The 17,791-nt window shown below is 46.3% G+C and overlaps 1 long non-coding RNA gene across 2 annotated transcripts in view; it reads left to right on the top strand.

Annotated features, from left to right (window-relative positions):
* The window catches only part of LOC115094049, a 158,687-nt gene that overhangs the window by 92,468 nt on the left and 48,428 nt on the right, over positions 1–17,791 (top strand). For both annotated transcript variants that reach the window (XR_003857487.1, XR_003857486.1), the window contains exon 4: positions 14,209–14,427. This is a non-coding gene — a long non-coding RNA (uncharacterized LOC115094049). The remainder of the gene's footprint in view (positions 1–14,208; positions 14,428–17,791) is intronic.

The raw sequence follows: 17,791 nt of genomic DNA, 5'->3' as shown, positions 1-17,791 counted from the left end.
TAAGTCAAATTTGATAATGTTGTGATCACTATTGCCAAGTGACTCCAACACTGTTACCTCTCACACCAAATCCTGTGTACCACTAAGTACTAGGTCTAAAATAGTTTCCCCTCTTGTTGGTTTCTGTACCAGCTGCTCCATGAAGCAGTCATTTATTTCATCTAGGAACTTTACCTCTCTAGAATGTCCTGATGTAACATTCACCCAAACAATACTGTAGTAATTGAAATCACCCATTATTACTATGCTGCTGATTTTGTTAGCTTCCCTAATTTCTTTTAGCATTTCATTGTCTGTTAGTTCATTCTGGCCAGGTGGATGGTAATACATCCCCATTACTATTTTATTTCATTTTTCACCTGGAATTTCTATCCATAAAGATTCAACATTGCATTTCATTTCCTGCAGAACTTTTATCCTGTTTGCTCAATGCTCTCTTTAACATATAGTGCCACCCCTCCACCACTTTGATCGATCCTATCATTTTGATATAATTTGTACCCTAGTATCACAGTGTCCCTTTGGTTATCCTCCTTTCACCAGGTCTCTGAGATGCCAATTATATCTACCTCTTCATCCAGTGCTATACACTCTAACTCTCCCATCTTATTTTTTAGATTTCTAGCATTTGTATATAGTCATTTCAAAGTATGATTCTTGTTTATATTAACAACTGTTGGGAATCCCGGCCGTGGACTGCCGCAGCTGGGCTCCCTTACCTCGGCCGGCAGGCGCTGGCGTTTGCTGTTCTCCCCAGTGGCACAAGGCAGGCCGCTCCCAGGCCCGACTGCTGCGCACCTCCCACACGGTCTCAGACGCCTCCGACTTCCTCCTTGCGTCTGCCTCCCCAGGCGCGCGCGCGCGCGTGGCTGCTGCCACTTTTTAAAGAGGCCGTGGCGGGAAACTTCAGCCCAGCCCCCGAAGATGAGTCATCATTCAGGGCTATTTAAGCCCAGCTCCCTGCCCTGTTCCTTGCCTTGGCAACAGATCAGCTCGTATGAGTAGCTAGTTGCTTGTCCTGCGTTCCTGCTTCCTTTCCAGCGTTCCAGTTTGTTCCAGTGCCTGTGTTCCTGCTTGTTGCTGCTTCCGTACCTGTGTTCCTGCTCCTGTGGTTCTACTCCTCTTCCAGCTCCTGTCTTCGGTTGTCTCCTCGGCTCTGACCTCGGCTTGGTATCCTGATTCTCCTGTCTTCGGCCTATCCTGACCTCTGACGTGTTCTCTGGTTCCTGCTTGTCTTCCGCCTGCCCCAACTCTTGGCCTGGTTCACCATGTTGCACCGCTGCTGCCCGCCTCAACTCCTGGACCATCTCTGTTCCTCTGGATCACCGCCAGCCTCAACTTGGACCATCCACTGGACTCTCTCTGCCAGGAGACCCTCGCCTAAGTCCTGCCGGCCCTGGCACCCAAGGGCTCAACCTGCGGGGAACGAGGGCTGGTAAAGGTGAAGCTCCGGTCTGGTCTCCTGGTCTTGCACCGCCTCCCAGCTAAGAGTACCATTAGAGGGCCTCCCCTTGGTGGATCTATCTGCTCTCAGCCGACCCAAGGGTCCACAAACTCAACACAACACACCTAGCCAGTCAGGTTTTCAGGATATCCACAATGAATATGCATGAGATAGATTTGTATACAATGGAGGCAGTGAATGTAAATCTATCTCATGCATATTCATTGTGGATATCCTGAAAACCTGATTGGCTAGGTATGTCCCAAGGACTGGATGCAGAGCCCCTAGTCTATGAGACCAACCATGAAAGTTTCTGTTTCATGCCCAGCCCAGAAACCAGACCTGCATGGATACAGGGTGTTCTTTTCTTGAAGGAACTCCTGTGTCTGGATCAATACTTCCTACACAATTGTCTTGGCCAGGAAAGGAGAATTGAAAAATCGGCAAATATTTTCCAAAAGATAAGGGTCAAACAAGGCTTTTAAGCAGTGCTGAACAATGGCTCATTTTAGTGCAGAAGGAAGTATGCTCTTAATCAGAGAAGCATTGATAATTAGATCAATCATAGTTAATAGCAACAAGTAACATAGTTAATGATAGCAAATATAGACCAAAATAGTCTATCCAATCTGAAAAGCAAGTTGCTCAGGGTAATAACTGTAGCTCTGTGCAAGTTATCCCCATGCTTTTTAAGGGTAGTACTGCTGCTCTGTGCAGGTATTCCCATGCAGAAATGTAAACTTTGGGTTTAACAGATAGTACTCTATTTCTTTATTTCCATTCTCTAGCTACTAGGGAGACTCTATGTTTGCCACAAGCCTCTTTGAATTCCAGTACCATTCTTGTCTTCACCACCTCTTCCGGGAGGGAATTCCATGCATCCACCACCCTTTCCATAAAGAAATACTTCCTGACATTATTCCTGAGTTTTCCTCCTTTGAGTTTCATATCATGCTACTTTTATAATTTCATTTCTATCAGAAAAGGTTTGATTTTTGTGCATCATTAATTCCTTTCAAGTATTTTAAAGTCTGTATCACATCTCCACAGCTCTCCTCTACACCAGGATACACTTATTTAGGTCTTCTAGTCTCCTCTCATAAAACTTCCAGGGCAGACCCCACACCATTTTGGTTGCCTCTTTCTGGACTGCTTCCATCCTGTCTCCAGAATTGAACACAGTACTCCAGGTGAGGCTTCACCCAAAACCTGAACAAGGGCATTATCATTTTCTTTTGGCTATGCTTCTCTCTACGCATCCCAGCATCTCTCTGGCCAGAGCCACTGACTTAGCACATTGCTTCGCATTTCTGTGATGGTAGTATATCATAGTGAGTCAATACTACAGAACAAGCCTGGACACAAACACTGGTTGGAAGCTTGGGCACGACATGCAGGCAGGACTTGACAAGAATTGGTAGACAGGATGAGGCAAGGCCTGGTACAGGCTGGAGCAAGAAAGGTCTGGTACTGGATGGAGTAGGGTTGGCCTGGGTACTGGCTGGAGCAGGTAAGGCTTGGTACAAACTGGACTGGGAGGCAAGGCAGGAGCAGGGTCGATCTGGATATTGGAGTTGGACTCAGAACAAGGACTGGGGCTGCAATAGATAGAGACAAGACAAGGTAGTGAGCACAGCCAGGGGATGATACAACAACCAGGGCACTGAGCAAGAAAAGGGCAGTAGCTGTGGACAGAATACTGGAACAGACAGAGAGCTGGACTGGATGAGGGAACAGACAGGACTGGAATGGATACTGGATCAGACAGGACTGCAGGGCACAACAAAACCAGACAAGGACAAGATCAAAAAGACAAACTAGGGTAACACAGAGCACATAGAAGCCCGAAGGCAACAAGGCTGGAGGCCCATAGGCCACTAGGCAATAGGCCCCTAGGAAAAGGGGGGCTGGATAGGCCATAGAGCAGGCTAACATAAAAAGCAGGCCCAAAGGCCGCAATGCAAGGCAAAGCCTTGACAGGCCACAAGGCTAGAAGCAAGAAGGCAAGAGGCCACAAGGCAAGGCAAAGAGCAAGAAGACCCAAAGGCCATAAGGCAAGGCAAGAAGCAAAAATGCCCGGAGGCCACAAGGTATAAGGCAGGGACACAGCGGCCAAATCAAAGAGCCAAGAGTGGCTCGATGAAGAGGCAAGTGTGAATGGGTAAGGCTGGGTTGTGTAGGACTGGAGCTTGGTGTGGTGCATGCAGTGAGGAGGAACTTGGCAAGGCTGGAGACAAAGCTTGCTGAGATCCCCTGGTGGAGAGGAGGCTGTACCATAGGCTGATTCCATAGACTAGCAAGGAGATGGCTTGGATAGCTCTGAGCAAAGCTCACCAGAGGCATCTACTGGTGAGGAGATGTCATAACTGGCAGACAGGCAAAACTGTGACATATCGAAACAGCTCAGTTGCGTTACTTTTGGTTACCTAATCTTATTGTACAACCCAATTCCAATGTAGAAAATCTAGTTGATTGTTGTCACTCCACTCTTTACTCCTGTCTTGTCAAACTAGCCCCTATGAAAACATCCTGTTCTCATCATCTGAATGATGCAACTTGGTTTTCTATAACTTTGAGAATATTAAAAAGAGAGGTTCATTGGGCTGAATGCAGCTGGTGGAAGAGTAAAACTCAAAAAATAAGCCCAACTATCCAGAAACCGGAAGTACAAAATAATCTAACAAGGTTTCCAGGTTAATTTTTTAAATTTCAACACGCCACATAAATAAATAAAATTTCTATTTAGAAGAATTATGTAGGACCACTGCCAACTGGATCTGTAAAACAATCAGACCCAACATAGGAGAGGTCACATTGCTTTATTAATAATTATGAAGTTTTTTCAAAAAGTATATTGCCACGGGAAAATAAATCTATAAATTCAAACAAAGCCACAAAAAGCTTTTGTCTGGCAAAAAATCTTACGCAATTAATTGCAGTACTTAGCTCAAACCGGGATGAGAGATAGTCCCGACGTGATCACGTTTCGGACCACCCAGGTCCTGCTTCAGGGGTCAAGTCTTCTGAATCCTTCGATGTAGAGCATTGAAAATTAATCCCAAACTGGCAAACAAACTGGCGTTTTTTACACAATCTTTCGTTGGCGGTCCGTTTTCGGACCCGCTAATTCAAAATGGCGAAAATGCAGGGTATATAACCATTTCCTGCAGACATGACGTCAATGAAATGTCAATCAAATTTTCGGATGGGTAGCATCTAACAGGTCGTCTATGTGGCGAGATGTTATTCTGATTCAAGTCCTCTATCAGGTCGTCTGTGTGGCGTGATATTATGCTGATTCAATGTGCAATATAATAAATCATGAATCGCCTCAATCTCAAACCCTCTTAAACAGGCACCTGAAATGCCATCATTTCAGTAAAACTGCCAGCAACATGGAGTTCTATCGTTCTAAGCTCTATATCTATAAGGAATCCATAGATCGAGCTAAGAAAGATTATATCTCTCAGCCAATTACTTCCGCAGCCTCACAACTGCGTGAACTATTTTGCGTGGTTCACTTACTGGTTCACATACCACAGGCTAGTTCTCTTGATTCTTCCACATTGACATATGATCATTTTACTTCCTTATTTCATCATAAGATTTATCAATTAACTAATGGATTGATAGTTCATTTGCATGTTTCTTCCAAGCAACCTCCCACTACTAACTTATGGAATGTGTTTGCTCCCCCTTCTATAGCAGAAGTTTGCTCTGTTCTTGCCTCAATGAAAGACGATTTTTGTCCTTTCAATTTGTGTTCCAATACTCTTATTAAAATTATGAGGTCTGATGTGGGAGGCTTTAACATGATCCTCACCTAAGGTATCTTGCTGCCTGAGTTAAAATCTACAGTAGTACACCTGTCTGCAAAGAAGCTTGATTCTAATTTGCTTGATCCTTCTAACTACCATTCTATCTCTTCTCATCCTTTGCTTGCAAGGGTTATTGAGAAGGTAGTTCTTTGCCAGTTACAGGAGTTCCTAAAAGATAAGAACATTTTGCATGAAATTCAGTTTGGATTTCATCCTCATTGAATCTTTGTTTTATCTAGTTTCAATTCCATTTGAATGGGGTTTGATACTGGTCTGAGGTAATTTTTAGTTCTTTGGCCACATTTGACACCTTTAACCATGCTATCCTATTAAATTGTCTGGAATCACTGAGTATCTTCCATTGTTCTTACATGGTTCTGCTCATTTTTGTCAAACTGCTCTTACAAAGTGGTTATTGGTGATTCATGTTCAAGTTCATTTTCTTTATCTACTGAAGTCCCCCAAGGATCTGCACTTTCATCGATTTTTTAAAACATTTATTTGTTTCTTTTGTGTAGAATCTTAGATATTTTTAAATTATATGCCGATGACATACAGTGTTTTTCCCTATTACCTCAACATACAGAGACAGGATGGAGGTGGTCCAGAGAAGGGTGACCAAAATGGTGGGTGGTCTCCATCGAATGACTTATGAGGAGAGGTTGAAGAACCTGAATATGTATACCCTGGAGGAGAGGAGGAGCAGGGGTGATATGATACAGACCTTTAGATACTTGAAAGGTTTTAATGATCCGTGGTAGTCAACAAACCTTTTCCACTGGAAACAATTTAGTAGAACTAGGAGTCACAATGTCAGGAAATATTTCTTCACTGAAAGGGTGGTGAATGCCTGGAATGCCCTTCTGGAAGAAGTGGTGAAGACTAAAACTGTGAAGGATTTCAAAGGGACATGGGTTAAACACTGTGGATTCGTAAAAGGCTAGAGGATGGGAATAAATAAAAAAGCTTAACCAGCATGGAGCGGTAGTTACTACCTTGGGAAGCTTGCTGGGCAGACTAGATGGATCATTTTGGTCTTTTCCTGCCGTCATTACTATGTTACTATGTATCGGGCCGATACAGTAAAGTCCATGGGAGAGCGGACGAACGCCTGCTCTCCCGGTGCACGCACCGGCCCCTCGCCGCTGTGCGCCATTCACTATGCAAATTAGGCGGCGCAGTAGAAACGGGGAAAAGCAGCGGTGGCTGTCAGCGGGTTTGACAGCCGACGCTCAATTTTGCCGGTGTCGGTTCTCGAGCCCGCTGTAGTCAGTGTTCCAGGCAGAGGTCAGGGCAGGCAGCAATCAAGGAGTAGTCAAGAACAGGCAAAAGTTCAATACCATGATATCAGTCCGAAGAGTATTACCAGGGATGGAGAGATGAAGGAGCAGGAGACGCTGGAATGGGAGACACAGGAGACGCTGGAACAGAGAGACTGGAACAGGAGACACAGGAGCACGACACAGGAACACAGGAAGGCAAACTTGCTATCACTAGGTGATCGACCCGACTGCCAAGGCAAGGAAGTGATGTGAGGCACTTCCTTTTGTACAGGACTCAATCTGGGCACGCCGCAGAGCTGGGACATGCCCTTGGCCCTTTAAGACGGCGGTCAGTCCGTGCGTGCATGCCTATGGGCGGGGCCGACGCCACAGAGGACACCGAGCCCTGCCGTGAGGCCTGGCTGGAGCCGGGAGGCAAAGCGTTGGGGAATGCCACCATGGAACACCGTGGCCGCATGGAGCTGGCAGCAGACACTAGGGAGGCCGACCAGGACTGGCTGGTGAGGAGGAAGGGTAAGCGGGCCCGGGAGCGGTTCGGGTGCGAGCTGGACATGCAACAGTACCCCCCCTCCTAGGCCTCCCCCTTACCAGCTTTGGTCTGTCAGGGTGGTCACGATGGAAGTCCTGGAGAAGATGCTTGTCGTAGATGTGGTGGGAGGGCTCCCAGGAGTTCTTCTCCAGCCTGAAGCCCTCCCACGATAGGAGATACTCCCAATGGCTGTGTCTTCTCTGGACGTCAAGGACCTCCTTAACTTGTAGGGTCTCCTCAGGTTCTGCAGAGACTTGAGGAGGAGGAGGAGCCCTATGAGACAGCCAGGATAATATGAGTGGCTTCAGCAAGGATGCGTGAAAGATATTGTGGATACCCATCGACCTTGGAAATTGGAGTTGGTACGTTACCGCTCCGACATGGCGGAGGACTGGGAATGGCCCAATGAACTTTAGCGCGAGTCGTTGAGAGGGCAACCTCAGTCTAATGTGTGTTGTGCTTAGTCAGACCTTTTGGCCTGGTCGGAACAAGGGTGCAGAGTGACGATGAACGTCAGTAGAGCGCTTAGCTCGCTCGGCGGCCTGGCCCATCCTCTCCTTGACTTGGCTCCAAAACCATCAGATCATCTGAGCTGTCGACTGGGCCGCAGGTGAAGGTACTGAGAGTGGGACTGGTAGAGGCAGACGTGGTGGCGGAGGCGACATGAGTATTGTGGGATAACTCAGCCCAGGGTAACAAGTCGGACCAGTCATCCTGCTGGTCATTAATGTAAGAACATAAGAAGGTTTTTAAGGACCTGTTTGTTCTTTCTGCTTGGCCGTTTGCCTTGGGATGATAAGCGGAAGTCAGACTCAGAGTAATCTCAAATTTCTTGCACAATGATTGCCAATATTTGGCAACAAACTGCGGACCTCGGTCCGAGACGATCTCCTTAGGTAGCCTGTATAGGCGGAAGATGTATTTGAGGAAGAGTTTAGCCAGTTCGGGAGCTGAGGAGAGCTTCTGGAGTGGGATGAAGTGACCCATCTTCGAGAATCGATCAATGATGACCCAGATGTCTGTGTGGCCTTTGGATGGAGGTAGGTCCATGACGAAATCGGTGGAGATGCTCGACTAGGGTTCTGTTGGTGCCGGGAGAGGTTGGAGGAGTCCCCAAGGATGGCTAGACAGAGGCTTCTGTTGCGCACATATGGGACAGGAGTCCACATAGTTGCGGGAGTCCTTGACCACGTTAGGCCGGCCAACTTCAAGTCATGGGCCCATTGAAGGATGCATTCGCGGAGGCGGCATGGGACCACTGTCTTTCCCAATGGCATAGTATTGGTAACTGCGAGGGTTACACAAGCTGGGTCAATGATATGCCTGGGGGTTTCAGACATATCCTCTGGTTCCAGAGAGTGGAAGAGGGTATCCGCTTGCGTGTTCTTGGCTGCAGGGCGGTAACGAAGTTCGAAATGAAAATGTTCGAAGAACAACGCCCAATGGGCTTGTCTGGGGTTCAACAATTGGGCTTCCTTCAGGTGCTCAAGATTTTTGTGATCTGTAAAGATCGTAAATTTGTGCTGTGCTCTTTCTAACCAAGGATGCCATTCTTGGAGTGCTAAATTTACTGCTAGGTGCTCATGATCCCCGATCATATAATTTTGCTCTGCAGGAGAAAACTTGTGCGAATAGAAGGAGCAGGGTACTAAGACTTCTTTGGAGGAATACTGGCTCAGAACTGCCACAGCCCCAATGGAGGAGGCATTGACTTTGATGACGAAGGGGCGGTTAGGATCTGGGTGATGTAGACAAGGTCCAGGGCAGAAGGCCTCTTTCAAGGCATGGAAGGCGGATTAAGCCTTGGGGCTCCATTTCTTGTGGTTACTGCCTTTCCTAGTCATGGCAGCAAGTGGAGCAGCTAATGTGGAGTAATTGGCGATGAAGTTCCTGTAATAGTTTGTGAATCCAAGGAACCTTTGTAGGACGCAACGACCTACAGGTTGAGGCCAGTCTCGTATTCCTTGGAGCTTTTCAGGGTCCATGATAAAATCACGATTGGAAATAATATATCCCAGAAACGGAAGGCTAGCCTGTTCGAAGATACACTTCTCTAGTTTCGCATAGAGATGGTTGTCCCAGAGACGTTGAAGGACTGTCTGAACATGAGAACGATGGGATTTTAGATCCTTGGAAAAAATCAGTATATCGTCGAGATATACAACAACAAACGAGTATAGTAGGTCCCAGAAAATCTCATTCATCAAGCATTGAAAGACTGCAGGGGCATTACAAAGTCCGATGGGCATAACTACATACTCATAGTGGCCGTCCCTATATTGAAAGCGGTCTTCCAAATGTCCTCTGGTTGGATCCTGAGGAGACTGTATGCCCCTCGGAGATCTAACTTTGTAAAGATCTGGGCTCCTTGGAGGCAATCAAAGAGTTCGCTGATGAGTGATAGAGGATAGCGATCCTTGCGGGTTACAGCGTTTAGCCCACGGTAGTCGATGCAAGGGCAGAGCCTTCCATCTTTCTTCTTCACGAAGAAGAAACCGGCTCCTGCCAGAGAGTCGGAGGGTCTTATGAATCCCTTGTCTAGATTCTCTTTAATGTACTAAGACATTGCCTTAGTCTCTGGTAATGAGAGAGGGTAGGTCCTGCCTTTGGGAGGCGTGGTACCTGGTAGAAGCCCAATGGGGCAATTAAACCTCCAGAGTGGAGGTAGGATGTCAGCATTCTGTTTAGAGAATACATCTTGGAAGTCTGTATATGGAGCAGGCAACCCAGTTAGGGTTGTAGAGTTCAACACAGTGGCTGCGGGAGACACTTGACGGAGGCATTGGTGTTAGCACTGGGGTACCCACTGGATTAGCTGTAGGGATTGCCAGTCAAATTACAGACCATGCACCTGAAGCCACTGAAGTCTGAGGATTACTGGGTGTGTGGAACGCTTCAGGATGTATAGTGAAATCTCTTCCTCATGGAAGGTTCCCACGGAGAGACAGAAGGCTATGGTGCGATAAGTGATGCGACCAGGAAGGTGCTCTTCCTGGATAGACGCAATCCTGAGGGGAATGTCCAAAGTCTGGAGCGGGATTTGGAGAAGCGTGACTATGTCATCCAAGATGAAATTGCCACTCGCCCCGGTGTCCACAGGGCAGTGGTGGCACTCTCGGGAGAGAGACACGGGTAGTAGTAATTGGAGGCCAGCAATAGTGGTGCCCAAGCTTGGGACCCCTGCCGGGCTCAGTCTCTGCAGTTTCTCGGATGAACTGGACAGGCTTATAAGAGATGTCCGGAGCCACCGCAGTACAGGCAAAGACTTTCCCTCTTTCGTCGAAGGCACTCTTCATGGGACAAGAGTCTGCGGTTGATCTGCATCGCCTCCTCAGTCGATGGAGGAAGAGCCAGTAAGGCCTTCAGATGAGGACTGGTGGCACAAACTGGGCATACAGCAGAAAGTCGAGAGGCTTTTACCTCCTGATGTCGCTGACTTAGGCGGTGATCGATCTTGCCTACCAAGGAGATGATATAATCTAGAGATGTGGGTTTCTCGCGAGCGCCAGCTCATCCTTGAGGGCAGGAGATAAGCCATCCAGATAGATTGCCTGTAAGCAATCCTCTTGCCATCCCAGTTCTGTGGCTAATGTTCTGAATTCTACTGTGAACTCAGTGAGCGAATGTGAGCCTTGACGGAGATGAAGAAGCTGGTGACCCGCAAACACCTGTCAGCTGGGGTCCTGGAAGGTTCGCTTGAACACGGAGTTGAAGTGGGAGAGGTGAGAGAGGATGTCATCTGAATGTTCCCAGAGTGGGGAAGCCCATGCCAGGGCCTTCCCCTCAAGGCGTGAGAGGATGAAAGTGATCTTGGTATTTTCACTTGGAAACAGTTCAGGCTGTAAAGTGAATTGCATAAAACATTGGTTGAGGAAACCTCGACAGAGGCGCGGATCTCCATTGAAGCAGGGTGGAGCAGGAAGGGCCAGAGATGCCCTTGAGGGTGCTGGTTGGACCCAGCCCTTCAAGTTGGCCTTAAGAGACTCCTCAGGTTGAGACCGTATTCTCTCCACAGACGAGGTTAATGCCTCAATGGTTCGCTGTTGTTCTTGGACATGAACTGCTAGGCCAGGGATGGCCTGCAAGGTGGAAGACTCCACCGAGTCCATGGCCTTGGCAACCTGTTGCACTGGGGGTGGACCCTTGGGCTGGTGCAGGATTGGTACGGCCCTCCGGTAAGACCCGGAGAGCGCTTGCTACCAGGAGGAGGAGCACAGGAGGAGACAGAAGCTAGATGGAGTTTCACCACTAGCAACCCAGGGATCCCTCAGGTTGAGCCCTTGGTTACCTGGGCCGCCTGGTCTTAGGTGGGCCCAGGGCCTCAGTTTTTCTTTAGCATTGGAGGACGTAGTGTCTCTCATTGTGATACACTCAGAGGTCTGCAGGCTGCTCCCGTGAACCACCTCACCCACCCTCTGGGCCAGGCCTTCTTAGCTGGCTCCAATGAGGCATGGTCCCTCCTGGCCTTTTCGCAGCAGACCATCATGTTCCAATGTGACAAGATGCCGCCAACACTCCATGCGGCAGGACGCCACCAACTCCAACTCCTCCCGCTCCTCCTAAGGCCCGTGATGGGAAAAGACTCAAGGTGCCTCCTGATGATCTGACTTGCTCAGGAATAAAAGGCCCTTGCTGACACTCCTTCAATACCTCATCAACAGTCCCCCTTCTCTTGCAGCATATTGTCTTCACTTCCAGTGTCTTGTCTTCAGTACAGGCTTTGTCTTCATTTCTCCTTGCCTACCTGCGCTTCTCCTTGCCTGACCTACCCTGCCCATCCATCCCTTCTCTTTTGGACAGATACTCAGTTTCACCTCAGCCTAATCCCGGATACGCTTCACCACTGCCTGCCATTGACCACTGCCTGTAATCGGATACTCTTGATTGCTGCCTGCCCTGACCATCACCCAGACCTTGGATTCATCTGTCCTATGTTTCTTTCGATCCAGATACCCTAGAACCATCACATCCACCATCAGCAGAGGCCTCCGCCTAAGACCTGTGGGTCCTGGCTCCCAAGGGCTCAACCCAAGGGGAACAAGGGCCGGTATAGGTGAAGTTCCTCCCTGCAGATTGCGCCAATCCTGCTTCCGCCCAAGGGTCCACTAATGTAATACATTGAAAGAGAATTGAAGAACCATTAGTGTCTACAGGAAAGAATGATTCTATACTCATTCCTAGAGAAGAATGGTGCATCAACTATCATCTCTAAGGCGATATAAGGGGAGAGAGAAGCTGTCATGTACCAGCTGGTATGAAGGAAGTAGAGAGAGGAACTTGAAGTAAAAGCATTAAAGGTATGGCTATTGGGGCTTGAAATGTTTAGTATAACTTGGCTAGGATCCTTTTCAACCAGTGTTTGGGAGGAAGCTTAGAATCTACCTCATTAATTGGGTTGAGGAAGGAACCAAAATCAGCAATTGGAAAGGAGTGAGAACAAAATTATGCATTGGAATTTACTTGAATCATTTGGATAAATTTACTGGAAGCAGACAGTCTCAAATGTATTAAGAAGAGCAAAAGTATAAATATTTGAACTTGTAAAGAATTGCTCACAACTTCACCTTCTTATCAGTAAAACTTGTGATGGAGACCACCACTACTTCCAACATGCTTATTGCTGTAGTTTATAACTGAACACTCATCAGTGCTGTTAACAATTTTATATTGGGATTTGAGTAAAAGTAATGCATAGAGCCTAGAAGAACTATCTTCCTCCTGCTCAGGGAATACCAGACATTAACTTAAAAGTAACAGCATGGGAAGTTTGGAAATAAGCTGAATTTGAGGTGTGTTTCCTGGGACCTTTATCTGGGACTATCAACTCAGAGGTTTTATGCGGGTAGATTTTCTATAGATAATGACATGTGCAGACCTGAAAGCACAAACTACATGCATTATTTTCTGATCCTATGCAAGACACACTTTCAGGAAGCCTTCAAGAGTACACATGAATGCATATTTGTAGTTATATTGAGAGAGAGCAATTTTTAGACACCCATTTACGCAAGCAATTTATGCATGCCAATCACTATTTACTCATGTAAATGGCTTTGAAACTTGTCCTCTAAAAGCTCAATACAAGAATAATTCCAAACACATTGTTGACAGAGCCACATTTTAATCTGGCCAGTGAAGAATGTGAAATTTTACCTCCGTGAATAGCATTCTCATAATGAATCAGCCAAATACCATGCCATATACAATACCTCTGAACTGCTTTAGAAATAGCAACAGTTTTTAAACTATTTTAAAATTATTAAGGCAATAAAACAAAGTTTGTAAAAAAACTGAAATTACAGTTCCAGGGTCAAATGTTCATTTGAGGCAAATCAAACTGCAGGAAGAATGAATACAGTCATATAATTGCTGTACAGTCCAATTTCTTTGTCGACCTATGGAGGGCAATTTTTAAGCTGGCTGTGGTGCTTGAAGGCTGGTGTGCACACCACAGGACTTGGCACCAGCTTTGGAGCAAGTGTTCAATGTGTGAATTAATTATCTGAAGGGATTTCAAAACAAAATTCCTGTGCCTACTTTCCCTCCCCAAGACCTAACTCTGTGCAGGAAAAAGTGTGAAACAGCAAATGTACTTTTACCCATACTGAGGGGGGTTATTTTTAAGTAGCCTTTTTATACAGGTAAACACATTTACCCAAGTAAAAAGTTTGAAAATTGCATTCTTTATTCCTATAAGATCAATTATTAAGATGTCCAGATACCTCCATATCATAAGAAATAGGATGAAGTCAATCCTAGTTTGATTGATTTTATTGCTTTTTATGTCTATGATTTTCTTTGATTACTTGTTTATTGTCTTATTTTGCTGTATTCTCTTCTTTAGCTTTTATTTGGAAAGGTGAACAACAAATAAAAATTGATTGAAATCCATTGAGTTCTACATGTGTCATCTATGGATTTGTAGTCCTGTTTTTCTTAGAAAAATTGGAGGTCTAAGTCCATAGATGCCATGTAACAAAACTAGAACTGGCTCAGCCAGTGCTTTATTTCAATGAGTTATTTGGTCATTCTACAAATAATGCAGCTGTGCATAATTGGCTGAGGTTTTCCAATGATATGCATGACCATGGCTGGAAGTGTCCTCCATCACGTTTTTTGTTTGTTTTGGCTCAGCATGTCCTGCTGCTTCCTTGGCTGTGAACAGAATTAAGCCAATACAGGGTTTACAGTGGCCTTGCCAACTTCTAAGTGAAATGATCTTATCCAGATGTTTGAACATAACATGGGCACTGGGCCACAACACAGCAAACTCCTACTTCAGTTAAGAGATCTCCAAGTCAATGTGTCAGAAGCACTTTCAATTCAAGCTGAAGGCATGCTTGTTTTCCAGAGGTAAGTTTTCTTCATTTTACATACATGCTAGAATCTACAGCAGCAGATTTGATTGTCAGATAACACCACATTAGTGTCAGAGAAAGCATGCACCAAAATATAACCACCATCTGTCTTTTACCGTCCCATTCTGTATGCCTGCCTGTTTTGTCTGAAATTTTAGTAGTACTAGATGCATTGCTATATTTGCTGGAATTCCCATCGGTGTAATTTATAAACTTGAACATCACAAAAAATAGGGCCTTTTCTATAGTGGGACCTAATTTTGGAACTCATTGCCGGATGATATCAGGACAATGCCATGTTTAAAATAATGTAATAATGTATTTAAGAAGCATTCTTTGAGTAGTATTTAAGGAGATAAGTCTGGTTATTTAATTTTGAAATGTACCCAGTTTGTCCCTCTGTATATGCCTGATTTTATTTTTTTTTTAATATTATCTTTTATTTGGATCAAGGCAAGATAAATGCAGACATACATGTCATGAGTATCCAACTGTTATACAAGCAACAAGATAACAAAACAACTTGAACAGGTCAACAGTTAACCATACATAACGTGCCTACCAATCCAAGGTTTTTCACTTTTTTCTCCCATTATATTGCTCCCCCCCACCTGGTACCTCCCAGGCCTCCCCCCCAACCCCCCAACACACCCACACACAGTCACGCCATACACACCCCCAGTGCCCACACACACAGGATCAGGAGGGATTACAGAAATTGAAGTGTACGTTCCCACAATCTGAAGTACCGTCGGAGAGCAAGGCGAGGTTTTGGATGAGGGATAGAATGCTGCCGCAGAAGTTCCATGCGGGCCATTTGTTGCATTGCGCCCTTCCAAGCTTGTGTAGTAGGTGATAGATCTGAATTCCAAGTCAGTAGAATCTGCTTTTTTGCCAGGACAAGGGCTAAACTGACATACTGAAGACCTCCTCTGGGGAGCTTTTCGGTCTCCTGAAATAAGTGTAGGTAAAACAATGTCCCAGACCAAGGGATCAAACATCCCAGGACCCGCTCCAACAAACCCCGAACTTGTGACCAAAAATGACTTAATGTTAGGCAACCAGAGAACATGTGACAAAGACTGCCCACGAACCGCATTTGAGACACATATCCGAAGACCACAGTCCTCTGGATGCCCCCCTGGCACAGGAGAGGTATGTGCGATGAAGGAGTTTGAATTGAGTCTCTCAAAAGGCCAATGAAGGTAACTGCCTCCCCATGCCTGAAAAGGCCTGCTTCAAAAGCTCAGCCGTAACGGACTCCCCTAAGTCAGACTGCCACTTAGTCACCAGTTGAGAAAGATGAATAGTGGGTAGGGCGGCTTTCAGCTGATACATCCAAACTTTGATTTTGTTAAAATGTGGGGGGTATTATAGAAAGAATCTTCCGTGTCCGACAGAGTAAGCTGGCTCGGATCCCCTTCACAGATTTGATGACAGTAATGGCAGGCCTGTAGATATGAGAAAAACCGTGTAGACGGGAGCTTCCACTGGGTCTGCAATTGCTGAAAAGAGTAAATAGTAGCACTGTCCTCATCCACCATCTGCCAAAGGAGTCGTAGACCCTTAGCTGCCCACTGTTGAAAGACACTGTTCCCTTGGCCTGGGAGAAAGTTATTATTGTCCACCAGCGATAAGAGGGGGGAAACATGACAGCTACGATGGATGGCCATCCACCACCACTGCCAAGCCTTACGGTGAGCCTTCATCCAAAAAGAAGACGAAATATGAGGAGCAACTGTAAATAGTGGCATATGTAGGAGATTAAGCGGAGAATGCGGTGCAGTCCATTCAGCCAGCAGTTCCTCAGGATCGAACTTGGGGCGGCCCGAGGACCACTCCTGGATATGACAAAGTAGGCAAGCAACATTGTAGAGTCACAAGTCCGGTAGGGCCACGCCCCCCAGTTCCTTGTCCAGCCTCAAAGTATCATATTTGATGCATGCCCGTTCCCCCCCCCCCCCCCCCCCCCCCCAATAAAGCTGCAGATCATGGATTTAATATCCACTAATCACCAACTAACTTCATTCCCCTTGCTTACACAAGCTACAACATCCACACTTCAAGGGAACCCCTTGCTTTGTGGTAATGTGCGGTGGCTATGTTTCAGGACAACCACTTTGTGATTGTCCATTATTTTATAATTTCACTTCTCCCTGGCTGTCTATCCGACTCATCCAGTGTTTTTTCTTTTTTTGTACTTATCTAGGCTGCCACCATTACTGCTTCTTATGGATCCGGATCCGAGTGCTCAACATTGGCCATGTTTTGGCAAAGCATTGCCTGCTTCAGGGATTGCGGGAGGAAATGCTGCTGTGTCCATTCTACGGGTCCACAATTAAAGAGGCATTTTGTTCACGTTTGTTCAATTCTCTTAAAGTGAGCGATGCCCTCATCTTCTGTTCCCTTCATTCCCACAGCACATTACCACAGATCATGGATTTAAAGCAACGCATCTCCTTTTCTCTCACCCACAATGGTATCGTTTGGAAACAATAAAGAAACTTGGGTAAGATTGCTATTTTAACCACAGCGCACCTACCCAGGAGAGACAATGGAAGACCCTGCCAGTGGTCCAATTGGCATTTGGTTTGCTCCAGGATGGGAAAAAAATTAGACTCATAGACCTTCTTGTTTTGTACATCAAGATGAATATCCAAATATTTGAGAGACTGGGTCGCCCAACTCAGCGGAAAAGACCCCACCCAGCGCTCTGGGAGAGTTGCATCCAGCGGCAGGACCTCCGACTTAGTGAGATTGAGATGGAGGCCCGCGAAGGAACCAAAATGGTCAATGACCTGCAAGATTTCCCCCAGAGTCTCTTCCAGGTTGCAAACAAATAGCATCATATCATCCGCATAGAGGCCCAATTTCACCTGTTTGCGGCCAATTTGAATGCCCTGAAACCTAGGTAACATGCGAAGTTTAATCATCAGGGGTTCCAGGGACAACACAAAAAGTAGTGGGGATAAGGGGCAACCCTGACGTGTTCCCCTCCCCAAAGCAAATGGCTGGGAGAGGACCCCATTAACCAAAATTTGGGCCTGGGGAGCAGCATATAATAATAGCACCCAGGAGGTGAAACCCCCCCCCCCACCAGCCAAAATTGCCCCAAAATCCATTGTAGATATGGTCACTCCATGCAATCAAAGGCCTTGGCCACATCCAGACTAATAAGTACCCCGTCGGATTCTGGCCCAATGGAGACTGCAACGCCAATAAGGCCTTTAAGAGGTAAGAGTTTAGAGGTAGGAAGACGCCCCTTAACAAAACCTGTCTGGTCCCTATGCACAAGGTCAGGAAGCACCCCATTTAAGCGAGCCACCAAGACTGCAGTCAAAATTTTCGTATTCTGATTA

The sequence above is a fragment of the Rhinatrema bivittatum genome, chromosome 6, assembly GCF_901001135.1.
Source record: "Rhinatrema bivittatum chromosome 6, aRhiBiv1.1, whole genome shotgun sequence".
Classification (NCBI taxonomy): domain Eukaryota; kingdom Metazoa; phylum Chordata; class Amphibia; order Gymnophiona; family Rhinatrematidae; genus Rhinatrema; species Rhinatrema bivittatum.
The sequence above is the reverse complement of the archived record's forward strand: the minus strand, read 5'-3'. Positions and strand labels throughout refer to the sequence as shown.